Consider the following 13505-nt stretch of genomic DNA (forward strand, 5'->3'; position numbering starts at 1 on the left):
TTTGCAACGACGTGGATAGAACTGGTGGGTGTTATGCTGAGTGAAATATGTCAATCAGAGAAAGACATGTATCATATGACCTCACTGATATGAGGAATTCTTAATCCCAGGAAACAAACTGCGGGTTGCTGGAGTGGTGGGGGGTGGGAGGGATGGGGTGGCTGGGTGATAGACATTGGGGAGGGTATGTGCTATGGTGAGTGCTGTGAATTGTGCAAGACTGTTGAATCACAGATCTGTACCCCTGAAACAAATAATGCAATATATGTTAAAAAAAAAAAAGAAGAAGATGGCAGGAGGGGAAGAATGAAGTGGGGGAAATCAGAGGGGGAGACGAACCATTAGAGATGATGGACTCTGAAAAACAAACTGAGGGTTCTAGAGGGGACGGGGTTGGGGGGAAGGGTTAGCCTGGTGATGGGTATTAAGGAGGGTACGTTCTACGTGGAGCACTGGGTATTATGCACAAACAATGCATCATGGAACACTACATTAAAAACTAATGATGTAATGTATGGTGATTAACATGACAATAAAGAAATTTAAAGGAAAAAAAAAAGAATTTGATCTAACCAGGAAGCATATAACACATTTCTTATAAATGGTAAGTGCTCAAAAATGTTAATTGAATGTAAAAGTAACAGTACGTACTTGGTACATATTAATAACCAATCAGAAGAATTATAGCTTATTATTTTTTAAAGATTTTATTTATTTGACAGAGAGGGAACACAAGCAGGGGGAGTGGCAGAGGGAGAAGCAGGTTCCCGCTGAGCAGGGAGCCCAATGCGGGGTTCAATCCCAGGACCCCGGGATCATGACCTGAGCCGAAGGCCGATGCTTAATGACTGAGCCACCCAGGCGCCCCTATAGCTTATTATTATGTTACTATACATGAGAGGGACAAGAACATCCACAGTTTATTGAATGCCTACTTTTTGCCTGGTGCTATGCTTGAGCTTTCACACATTTTAGTTCACTCAAAACTCATAGCAACCCTTGAGTTCCCTATAATTATCTTCATGTTTATTGGAAGAAAAAGAGGTTCAGGTGGTGAAAGCACCTTCTGAGCCCTGCAGGAGAATAAAAGATAAAATCATCTTTGACTTTGTGAGTCTGGGACCCCGAAGTCTATGCTCTCTTCCCCACAGGAGGAGACCTGGAGCTCAAGACCCCTAGGTGGTCTCTGCCTGGGCACTTTGGGAGTCCATGTGCTGTGGAAACTGCATGCAGGCTAACCTGCTATCACACGGATGCACTCTCTTTTCTTGGAAGAAGGTCCACAGTTTCTGTTCCATTCCAAAGTGGCCTGTTTCACAGGAGCACTGCTCAATGCCATAGATAGAGAGGGATGTGAAAACCATTGTAGGTGGAGTGTCCCAGAAAAGCTGGCTTAATAGAAATGAGCTGTCCTGAAAGCACGAAGCACCCTATGGATCTGGACTGGCCAAGAGAAGCTCCCCAGGTGGGGGGTGGAGGGGGGTGGTATTTATAGGGATGAGAGGAGAGCAAAAGGCACAAGCTGGGTGACTCGTCAAGTCTTCCAAATACAGAGGGCTTATTCCTCAAGGTTCTTTTACTGCTATATAATTTTGAAATGGGTCCTTTCGCATTTTTTTCCAAGTAGTCTAGAATGAGGGCATTTCTCTAGCCACTGTAGGAGTGTTAACAGTGCCTGTAGAGACAGGCCCACATGTCCCTGCCAAGGGAAGCCCTCATCTCCCATGGGAAACAATTTGGGATGTGCATGTTGTATTTTCTACGACTACTTTCTTGGCTCTGGGAGCAAAATGACTTCCATGGGAGTTAGCTCTAAGCTTCCTCAGTAGAAAACAAAGACTCTTAAAAAATATTTCTCTGCTAACATTTCCAGTTCCAAAAGAGAGGAGAAAATTAAAGGACACACACACACACACATACACACGTGTGTGTGTGTGTGTGTGTGTGTGTGTGTATAATTTGGAACTCTGTTTTTGTTTGGAAGGAAAAACTGAATAATAGCATTAGCAGTATTCCCAGAGTGTAAAACCAAATAAAACCAAACTGAGCTTGCTTTTAAAAAATGTGGTCATAGTTTGTGAGGAAATTAATCTGTTTACTCTAAGTAAGACATAACAAAGGACTCAGGCCCAGGGTGCAGACATTATTGTGAACGCTGACCTTTTCCTGCATCCACCAGAATTTCAACGCCAATTTTCTTGATTAGAGAATAGGCCCTCAGAAGATTTCTTTAGTAGCTAAGACTATTTGAAAGGAGAATTCCAAAGCCAAGATCACCTTTATCAATAAGAACAGAAGGTGAGGAAAAAAATACATAAAACAGTAGCCCTGCAGGGTTTTACCTTCTAATATTTTTTTCCTTAAGGTCTAAGATGACAAATGCCCAATGCCTCCATCAGAAGGGATGAGTTTTGTTAGCACTTGGAATGAGCCAATACCTTCCAGAATCTATAATACTTAACATCCCTGCCCCTGGCACAAAGATTTTAAGAAATCAAAGACTTCGTGGGTGACTGGTGGCACCTGGTGGCTCAGTAGGTTAAGCATCTGCCTTGGGCTCAGGTCATGATCTCAGAGTCCTGGGATCGAGCCCCGCATCGGACTCACTGCTCAGCGAGGAGCCTGCTTCTCCCTCTCCCTCTACTGCTGCTGCTCTCTCTCTCTTTTATTTATCAAATAAATAAATAAAATCTTTTTTTTTAAATCAATATTTTGTGACATAAGAAGTCCTGGTTGATCCTAACATTTTTCTGCAGCATAGCATATAAGACACAGACCAATCACGAACACAACGACATAGATTCATATAATATCACATCTTTGTCCAAAAGGTGTCTGGCCACATTCACCCTCAACATCAGCATGTGTCAAATGTAGAAAAGGTATTATTGGACCCATTTTACAGACCAGAACTCACAGGTCAGGTGTAGGGTCTTTCCCTAAGTCTTCCAGATGGATTCTGAACTTCCCGATCCAGAGTCCCAAATGTCATCACAACACATTCTGTATTAGAACTGGGATCATCTTTTTATAGCTCCTATTTTTACCAAAAAGCACTTGCTCAAGGACCCACAACACATTAGGGCCAAGGAAGGCACCAGAATGGAGATATCCTGCCTCTTGATCTCATGCTCCAACCGCCAACACAGAAAGTAACTGGGACATCCAACCCATTCTTTAAGACATAAAAAGTACAGTGCAGTGCGTTGTTGTCACTGGAGGGTTTCTGCTCCAAGTTCATAAGGTCTCACCAGAATGTGCTAATCAGCAACCTAACAGCGACATCCCCATGGATGGTTCATACAATTGTGCACACTTCTCTCTGCCCCTACCTTGATTATTCTAATTCTAAAACACCAAGCAGAACCTGCCTGCATCCAGCAAATACCCCCAGACCGATCTTCCTGACTCATCTTGTTACCCTGCCATTCATCTCCGTAAGACTGGCAGCGCCCTCTCTCTAAGCACAAATATGATTATGTTACTTCCTTGCTTAATAGGCTTCCACTGCTTCCCAGTGCCTGCGGGATGGAATGCATTCAGATACATGCACTGAGCACAGAAGAACCTGGCCTCTGGCCTCTGCTCATCTCCTCTGTCCCCTGTCTTCCTCCCTATCCAGGGACCCTACATTCCCCCCATGCCCTGTGTTTCTCTAAAGGAGCCCTGCGCTTTATTGCCTCAGGGCCCTTGCACATGCTTCTCCTTCTGCTTCCAATTAGTATAACAACTAACATTTTTTAATGCTTTGCAGGCCATAGTGATGAGAGCTTCTCATGTATTAGCATATTTTAATTTTTACAACAACCATATGAGGTAGGAACAGTTATTATCTCAATTTTAGAGATAAAAAAAGAATCTTCAAGATTTAGAAACTTTCTCAAGCCCACAGGTGGCAGAGCAGGGTCTGGAATCCAATTCCATGTGACCTCTAAGCACTGGTTTTGGCAAGTGCCTCCCTGGAATTCCCTTTGAAGTATGAGTTTGGAAACCAGGGCCTTCAGAAGGAGCCCCCTGACTCCTCCCTACTCTATGACCCCACCTCAGGTAAAACAAAATCCCCTCCCTCGAGTGAGCTCTACCTCTCTCCGTTCATCCAACATGCTGTGTTGACTATGTCATGGTGCCTATCAGCCTGGACTGTGAGTGATTACACCCTTTATCCCTTACCTCTCTCAAGGTCAGGTCTTCTTGGGCAGGGCTGTTTTTATACCTTACTGTACCCCCAGCACTTAGCGCAGGGCCTAGCACACAGTTAACGCTAAAAAAAAAAAAAAACAAGCAATCCTTAACTACTCTGCCCTGTGGTTACAAAGCATCATTAGTCTAGGGCAAAACATGAAAAACAAAGGCTATGTCATGAGGCTTGCAGAAAGCTAAAGCTATTCAAACATGTTTATGCAGCAGTGTTTTTACTTATTTTACAAAGCAAAGGTGAGAGTTGCATCCTAAATCCCCAAAGTTTATTTTGAAATTTTACTGGTTTATTGAAATTAAAAAATCTCGGAACTGATAACCTGGTCAGTTACTTGCCCGGACTTGGGAGCAGAGCTCCAAGGGGAGCCTGGTCTCGGCTCTCAGGCCAGGGCCTCCAGCTGGATCCTGCTACAGGCCTTACGTAGTTTTATCTGAAGTCTGACCTCCTAACTACTACAGCGCCCCGAGATGTCTCCCAGCAGAATAGAGAAAAGCAGACCAGCTCCGGCTTTAGGAAAGTTTCTGGGGGCTGTCTGTGAGGAGGCTTACTAGGAAGGCTAGTAAGACAATCTACCTTTCAACCTAATCAACAAAGTTCAGAGCTGGAGAAATCATGACAAGGACCAGGATGGCAGTGGCTGCCCGTGACACCAGAGGCTTGTGGGCTCCCCACACTGCCCTGCAAAGCAAAACAACCCCTCTGGCTTGCCGCCAATGAACCATCAGCAGCTTTCAGGGAGATGTCCCAGGAGGAAAGACAGTCTGTGCTGATAGTCTGCTATTCACAGGGCCCCCAGACACTTTCTCTGGTCACCACAGAACCCCCCAGTACACCATTTACACGACCTGACTGCTTTGAATTATAAGCAAAACCAGTTAACCATCAGCCTATACTTCATTAGATATAAAATAGGTGCCTTTAAAAAAAATACCTCTCAACTAAAATAAAGGTGCATTGCCTAAACGAAATAAGCACCTGTTTTGCTGGGGGGGGAACAAAATGCACCAGTGGAATGAAGTAGCTCAGCTTATAAATTCCAGGAGCCAGAATTTGCTAAGCCAGGTTAGTGATTTTAGATAGCTGGGCTGGGCTGGAATGCCCTTCCCCATCTGCCACTTCGGTAACGAAGTCGTAAGGTTCTCCATTGTGTTGCCAAATGGGTTGCCAAGAATCCAACAGATGATTTCATTCTGAGATGAAGGAGGAGAACTGAAGTAGAGTGAGTCTATTAAAGCACTTTCATCTGACAATAAAAATGAGTTAATGGCTAAAATGTGTTTTCAAAACGTTTTAACACTACAAGTAATGGCACTCAACTGGGAAAATGCCTTGAATATTCTCATCGATCATTAATACCACGGTGTCCCTCAAAAGAGCTTGGCAGTCCCCGTGGAATATAAACTACTAGAGTCTTACTAGAGCAAGACAATCCGTGGGAATTCTCAAAACAACAACAACAACAACAACAACAAAACAACAAAAAACCAAGAGACCATTATGGAATGCAACAATTAAATGCAGGTTTAAAATAGCCCTTTCAGTATCTGAGTTCAGTTTTCTAAAATAGACTATTACCTCATCATAGCTAATTTCCCCATAAACATCAATATTAAAGCAGCAAAAAGCCTCCAAGAAACGAGGGCAAAATCTGATTCTTTTTTAGGGAATGAAAGTCAACATGCCCCCCAGTTTCAAATGTTCGTGAGTATGGAAACAATCAAGCTGGGGCTTTGCTCCGGACCAGCCCGCCGCTGGGAAGTCATTAGTGAATTTGTTCCCTTTCAGTTGTGAAACCAAGAACACGGTTGTGAGCAAACAGGTTGATCGGCCTGCCCCTGACCCAGAAGGAGGACTGACAAGTCTCAGCCCACCCAGGCCAGTTCTGCTTAATTTCAAAGGGGAAGTGACCCCTTGCAGAGCCAGCAGCCTGGGGACCTAAGCGCTAGTCCTAGGTGCATTGCCTAAACGAAATTAAGGGGTAGTTACTCGACTTTTCTGGTTTGGCCTCAGTTCAGTCTAGAAACCGAAAGGAAACACCAAGAAGTTACTTAAAATTTGGGCTGTCCAGACCATCAATGATTTAGATTAAACACTGTCCATTCTCTTGGATTACAAATCTCCTTTTTCCAGAATTCCTTCTCAGGTAAGTAGCTCAACGAGCACCCGGTTCCCCCTCCTCTGAGGGAGGAGCTGAGTCCTGGCGCATGTGCTCTGGGTCAAACCCACCTCCCTGACTCTGCTCCCTGATCTCTGCTCCTTCCTCCTCTCCCAGAGTGTTCCTTCTCAAGTTTCCACTTCCTCCATCCAACCTTTAAAATGTCAGTCTCCAGTTGTCTCTCTTCACACCTTCCCCGCTCTCTCAGGTGATACCCTTCGGACTCCCAATTTTTGCCCATATGCTGAAGACTTCTCAATCCCTAGCCCCAAACTGGACCTTCCTCCTCAACTCCAGGCCCGCAAATCTAAGTGAATTTCCTGAAAGCACAGCGATTTGGGTTTGGGTTTTAATATTCTCTGCAAATATCCCTCCCTTCCATTGTTCAGTGAAAAGCATCATCATTCAACTAATTGTATGAGCCAGAAACCCGAGTGTCATCTGAGATTTCTGTACCTACGACACTCCACAGATCCATTTTCTTCCCCAAACTATCCACTTAACTTTCACATCTCCCCGAGACCCACCCTTCTCCATGCCTCCTCTTCGCTGCAGTATCTCCTTATCGCCTGAGTCACTCTCCCTACCCCTCCCATCCCCACTAATTCAACACCAGGTACTCCAAGCACCTCAGATCACGTACTAGTCTCCAGAGCATGTCACAGGAAACGCCATGTGCAAAACGATTGCTGGAGGATTAAATCTCTTCCATTTCTGTTAACTTACAATATAACATTAAAAAAAAAAAGATTTCCCCTCGTTTTTGCCTGGTTTTCATTCCATGGGCAGCTGCATCACACATTTGTGCTCGAAGTTTCTTTACCTCCATAGTTCACTGTCAGGTGGTGAAATATGATCTAGCAGGTTGATGCACAGGGAGGTGCTATTGGAAGAAATCCTTCTGGGAAGTGAAAGCCCCCTGGAAAATCCCACCCACCCCAGTGCCGTGGGTTGACTTGATTTGTAAGTCTCGGTTTTCAGATGCTGAGTTTTCTTAAACTGGGGCCCACCTGTATACCCAAGGAGACTTGGAACTGACATGTCAAAGCATTCAGGATATTATTTCCCAGGTCAAATTTATTTGGGGGGAGATGTCAAAAATTATGTAAGTGCCAAAAAGACCAACAAAAGCCATTTCACATACTAAAAACTTGAAGAATTTGAAGCCAAGGGAGATTGGGATGCTCCACTACATCTCAAGCACGAAGGGCATCGAAGGGCCTGAAAACCTCCCTTGAAATCTCAGAGGCAGGAGTGGTTCTGCTTTTGTTTCCAGTTTCTGAAGGCAGCCATTAGCTTGATTTCAAAGTATTGTTCATGGCAGACCAAACTAACATTTTTAAGTAAAATCCCTGGCTTGAACCCCAAGCAAGTGATGGAGACCATCAACTTGGGCTGGGACGGGAGAGGTGGGTGGGGCGGGTTTGCTGAGCACTGGGAGACGTGGCTCTTGTGCAAGGAACTGCTTCCCAAGGCAGACTCCATGGCTGAGTGGGACGTGGGGTTAGCTGGGTGGAAGGAGGGCGTGTTTTAGCATAAATGTTTTCCAAGCTGGCTGTCAAATTAAGATGAGCACAATTTTTTTTTTTTTTACATGGTATTCAGGGCCATAAAATCTGACCCAGAGCTCCCTTTCAAGTTTCAGCTCCTTCGAACACTGTGTACTTTGGTCACACCAGAATATGGACAGTGCCAACAGCTCTGGTCTCCTTCTTGCCTTTTTTCCCCCCCCTTTGCTTATGTTATTCCCTTTGCCTGGAATGCCTCTCCCCTATCCTCTGCCTGCCAATATTCTACCTTTCAAGACCCAAATCAAATAGCATTTCCTCCCAGAAACCTCCTACCTGACTCCCAGGCTGAGTAAACAACCCTACTTGCTGTGAATTCTTTCAAGGGCTATGTCTTCTTCATTTTCAGAATGTTACCCATTTCACTGCATCCTCCCTCCTCTGCTCCACCGAGCACCAAACCCAGGTCCAGCACAGCACACAGCCCTCCTCACTTCTGTCTGCTCGGAAGGGTGACAAGAGTAGGCTCGGCATAGCTACAGTGAGATGTCAGCTATGAATACACTCAACAGAGAAAACAGTCATTGTAAGAGGGAGAGGTCAGAGAAAAAGAAGCATGTCCCCAAATAGAAATATGACTGCAGATGACTTCGAGAATCTGATGTAAATCAGCCTTCTCAGAAAAATGCACACATCCACACAGACCCATTTTTTTTTTTTTTTTTTTTTTTGCATATAATTCCAGGAGATACTATAAACACACCGAAGCCCGGGAATGGAAATTCCTCATCTGTTTGAAAATCACAGATTTCAGTGTGTGGGCAGCCAGACAGGACGAGGAAGGCATCTTCAAGTGTGTGGACCGTGGACCACACTGAAAAGGAAAGAGAGTCGTTTAATGGGAATACCATGCGCTCTGGACACCTTGGGCAAGTCCTGCTACTCTTCGGAATCGGGAGTTTTCCTCATCTGTAAAATGCAAATTATAATACTTCCTTTGCAGTGTTGCTATTGAGGAAATAAAGATAATGCCAATTAAGTAGCGGGCGTGCAGTCAGCCCCTGACAACAAATACTAGTTTTCTGCACCTCCTGTCGTGCATAGCCCAAACTGCAGCCACAACGTAAACAAGTCATTTCCCTTTTAGCAATAAATACTGCACTGCTGCTTTGGAGCAAGGGAAGAAAGCCGACTCAGACCACCGCCTCAGTGAAGACGTGAAGCCGGGTGCTGAACGGCTGCTGCGTGCTCCTTCGCCCAGCTATTAATCATACAAGAGCCCATTTATGACAAATACAGGTCCCTCCCTTTGCATGACAAGGCGTATGGGTCCACAGAGCCCCATTATCCAAAAAAAACAGAGCATTGTGGGCGACGCAGGCGAAGCTGAGTGCACACACACAAGCGGACATTGTAAGGCTGTTTGCACAACCCCGCAGTGCTCCTCGAGGATTTCCTGCCAAGGAGACATTTAGATCTCATAGTCTGCTGCAGACATTTGCTCATTCAACATGGCTTCAGGCGGCGGGCTGGAGAAACCCGGGTGCGTGGTCCCCTCTGCTGGCCATTCCCAGAACTGCATGCCAGGGATACTTGGATGGAGGACACGAGATGCTCTCTCAAGATTCCTCCAGCCCCTTCTCTCCTTTCCCTTACGAAGCAGTGCAGTGCAACAGCCAGGAGCTCAGGGGTCTGGAAAGCCTAGTTCAGATCCCTATGGTACCATGTACTAGCTGCAGACCTTGGACAAGTCAGATCTTACTCTCCTAGATGGAGTCCGCTGCACTTATTTACCTGTGGCCTGGCCTAAAAGAGAGGACAGCAGAGCCGAGCGCCTGCAGAGGGCCAGTGTGCCATGCACACCTGCCTCCGGGAGGGTGGGCGTTGTCCTCTGACCTCTGGCACTAGGAAATCAACAAGCGCCTCCTGGTAATGTCTTTGCTTTAAACTGTAGCCGGTGTTTAGAGCAGAGGCGTGACTCTGTCTCGTGTCACATCACTAATGCTTTTTTTCAAATTGTCCCCCCTTGCTTTACATCGTGTGCCGTGTTGGCATGGGCAGCACTCTGTGTACCCTCGGGCTTTACTTCATCCTGCACCTGAAGTGCCCGATCTTCAGGCCATGCTTAACTTGAAGGTGGGGGCTGAGCTGGTAGAAATTCTCAGCTGAAATGTGTCTGGCAAAGATGAGAGAAAGACCACGCCCTTGAACTCCTTAAAATGAGCTGTGATCTGCTTCCTGACTGATGCTCAGCAGAGCAACAGTGACATGGACTTGGGTGGAATCCCAGCTCAGCCAGCTTATGGGCTGGGTGGTCTTAATCAATGTTATTTAACAACATTTACTTCACCTCCCTGAGTCAGAGTTCCAATATGAGTTATTGATATCTGGGTGGGCTTTCAATACCATCATAGAGATGGATGCTGATGACTTCCAAATTCTTCCCTGTTGCCTTGAGCCCGCCTCGCCTGAACTCCCAACTCGTATATCCAATTGACTACTTGACTCTGATAAACAGCTGAAACTTAACACACCCAACATTAAAACTGCCCTGTTCCCATCTTCCCCAACTCAGCCAATGGCAATTCCATGTGTCCAGATGTTCAGTCCGAAAAAGCTGGTGTTATTCTAGACTTCTCTCATTCTCTCATACCCCATAACCAAGCTAACAAATCCCATCAGCTCTACTTTTAAGATGTATCTTGAATCCAATTGCTTCTCACACCCTTCATCACCAGCGCCCTAGACCAACCAACAAGCCATTACCTCTTGCCCAGCGTATCACAGTCACCCCTTAAACAGATTTCCCAGCTGTCACTCTTCTGCTTAAATCCTTTTAGCAGTGTCCTGTTTTACTCAGAGTAAGGCACAAGACCCCTATCAAAGTCAACAAGTCCCTCTGCGATGGTATCGCAAAGTGGTTCATCACCTGCAACTTCCCCTCCTTCACTCTGCTTCAGCCACCTCTGCCTCCTCACCTTTTCTTTTTTTGAACTTACCACATATCTTTCTGCCACAGGACCTTTGCACTTGCTAGTCCGTCTACCTAGAATGCTTTCCCCCAATATATCTGCATGTTTTTTTCTTTAGGCCTCTGTTCAGGGTTTATTTTTCAGGGGAGCCCAACCTAACCACCCAGTCCAAAATAGGATTTCACTTCTCCTCACCTCACCCCACCCCCAGTCACTTTCTTTATCTTTCTTTTTAATCTCTATTACCATTGACATATGTACCTTCAACTCCTAGACTAGGGCCTGACACATAGTAGGAATGCCACACATACGTACATTTGGAATGAACGTAGTCATTCATTCATGAACAGAACTCCCGTGACCCCATGGAGCTCTCTGTTACCAAAACCTAAGTTTTTTCCTCCATATCCCATGGGAGGAGATGCTCTCAGGTCATCTGATATTTTGGTCAGATACGGCCATTTGCATAAGAATGAGGGAGAAGTAGCCATTGCAGGGGATGGGGAAATGCTGGCCAGTGAGCATGGTCCAAACGAGGAACAGTATGAAACTGTAAAAGAGAAAGTGTATTTTGGAGGGGAGGGCAGGGGAGGGGAGGGAGGAAGAGAAGGTCAGAAGAATCAGCTGAGGACTGATTATGTAGGAACTTTGCAACCAGAGAGCAGAAGTGCAGCTTGGCACCTTGGGTAGGTCAGATGGTTATCGTGTCACCCAAGGCCAAATGGACACAGGACATAACATTGACCATAATGCCTCTGTAATACCACCAAGCGCACAGAGAGCCATGGCCTCTGCGTCCTGATCTCATTTTAGCCACTCATTGACTGCAGAACCTTGGGGAAGGTCATTTCCCAGCTCTGAGCCTCATCCTTATTCTCTGTTGCCCACAGGACTGGCTCAATGAGCTGGGAACTCCTCCCTGTCCCAGAGCCCTAGGGTTTTATACAGTAAAAGTGTGCAACAATTTCCAAATACGCATCCAGGCAACCTATGCCAAATCGTGAGCTAAGTTCATTAGAACAGGGATGCACCTTCCATGTAAGTCACAGCATTCCACACCAACAACACTTTCTGCAACAGCCACCCTGGTCTTGCTCCTTGAAGCCATTTGGATTTCAAGTTATTTGGCAAGGACAGTGATGACAGAGCCCCAGCACTTTCAAATGTCCCATGCTGTATCCAAATTGGCCACTGCTGCCATCATGGAGTGCTAGAGAGTTAGTCTGTGAAAAACAGTAGTAATTCTGGAATCTGGTGGAATGCTGATAGGACTACAGAGAAACTGTTCTCAAGCCCTTGTGTACACTTGAGGCAGTAAATGTCATGAAACGCATAGGCGTGCAAACTACAAATGATTTTCATATACTCAACAAAGTGGCTCCAAAGTAGCTCCATGAAACAATGCTTGGACAGCCTGGTTTCATCTCTCCTGTGTCTCCAAAGCTCTAATATGACATTCTCTCATTCAGACCCCTTTCCTTTGGAACTTGAGAAGCAATTGAGGACCTGCCATGTCCCAGCCCTAGAAGCCCAAATCAGCTCTCATTGCAATTATAATAATAGTACAATTGTAACATGAAGGTGCTAGGTTGGGGATAATTTGCAAACACCAAAGCTCTATCCTTCGACTTTCAAATTTCAAATTAAAAAAAAAAAATCCATGAGGTGACAAAGCAATGATGTTAATACAGATCCCAAGGCTCTGGTACATGAACATTCACTCATTTTAGAGACCCGTGCTCAGTAAGACTCGGTCCCGGCAGTGGTCTGAGAGAACAATCCAGTGAGGGCCAGAAGCCATGTTCAAAGCCTGCTGTAAAGCATGGAATGTTCTAGGGAGGGCTGTGGTTTGGGTGAAGGGAAAGTGTTCTGGAAAAGGGGTGCAAGAGAAGAGGTGATTCATGTGGGCTGGAAAACACTGGAAAGGTCTCATGCAGAAGGAGGCTGTGGAGTTGGGAGGGAGACCTCTCAGTGGACATCCAGCTACCGCAGAGACCAGGGAGCTGGATGGAAGGCAACCCCAGGTCCCTCACTGCTGAGATCACGCACTCTTGGTGGGGATGGACGTGAGGGTCTTGGGAGTGACAGCTCTCACACGCTCAGCTTTGCGATCCCTGGGCAGATCCCAGTCTTCTGGTTATGATGAAATAGTGGGACTGGGTTTCCTATGTGCATTTACACCTGCTCTCAAGGTAGTTCTCTGCCAGGCAGACACCCATCCTCCACTGGCCTGGGGCCTGTCCTGATGCCTGTCCCCATTCCCAGGGTGGGGGGCGGTGTCCCCCGCCCTTTGCCTCTCACCAGAGCCCTTGGAGTCCTCACATACCACCCCCATTCCAGTCACTCCTGCTTACCTGTCTGCCTCTCTTCCTAGAAGGTGGAAACCTCCAGGACAGGAGCTAGGACTTACACTTGAATCCACAGCAGGCCACTCAGGGAATACGGGTTTGCTAATAAATGGAAAAAAAAAAATGAGTGGAGAAATGACAGCATGAATGCCAAAATCTGTATCCATCTAAGATCTCTTGGGTCCCAGCCATTTACTTAGAAAGAGAAAGAGAGAAGGAAGGAGGGAGGTAGGGAGGGAAGGAAGGAAGGAAGGGAGGAAAGGAGTGTCTGACTCTTTTTTATTTTATTTTATTTTATTTTATTTTATTTTATTTTATTTTATT

The 13505-nt window shown here is 45.8% G+C and overlaps 1 protein-coding gene across 4 annotated transcripts in view; it reads right to left on the reverse strand.

Annotated features, from left to right (window-relative positions):
• Positions 1 to 13505, reverse strand: part of CYRIA (CYFIP related Rac1 interactor A) — a 120666-nt gene that overhangs the window by 53421 nt on the left and 53740 nt on the right. For 2 of the 4 annotated variants that reach the window (XM_025867769.2, XM_025867768.2), the window contains exon 3: positions 13188 to 13283. The exons of 1 other annotated variant lie outside the window; for it this stretch is intronic. The gene's annotated coding sequence lies outside the window, so the exon portion shown is untranslated. Of the gene's footprint in view, positions 1 to 4170; positions 4262 to 13187; positions 13284 to 13505 lie in introns of all 4 variants that reach the window. One more of the 4 variants, XM_025867770.2, reaches the window with a different exon arrangement.

This window comes from Callorhinus ursinus, unplaced genomic scaffold, assembly GCF_003265705.2.
Source record: "Callorhinus ursinus isolate GAN/ISIS: 27379988/994484 unplaced genomic scaffold, GSC_fseal_2.0 scaffold10, whole genome shotgun sequence".
Classification (NCBI taxonomy): domain Eukaryota; kingdom Metazoa; phylum Chordata; class Mammalia; order Carnivora; family Otariidae; genus Callorhinus; species Callorhinus ursinus.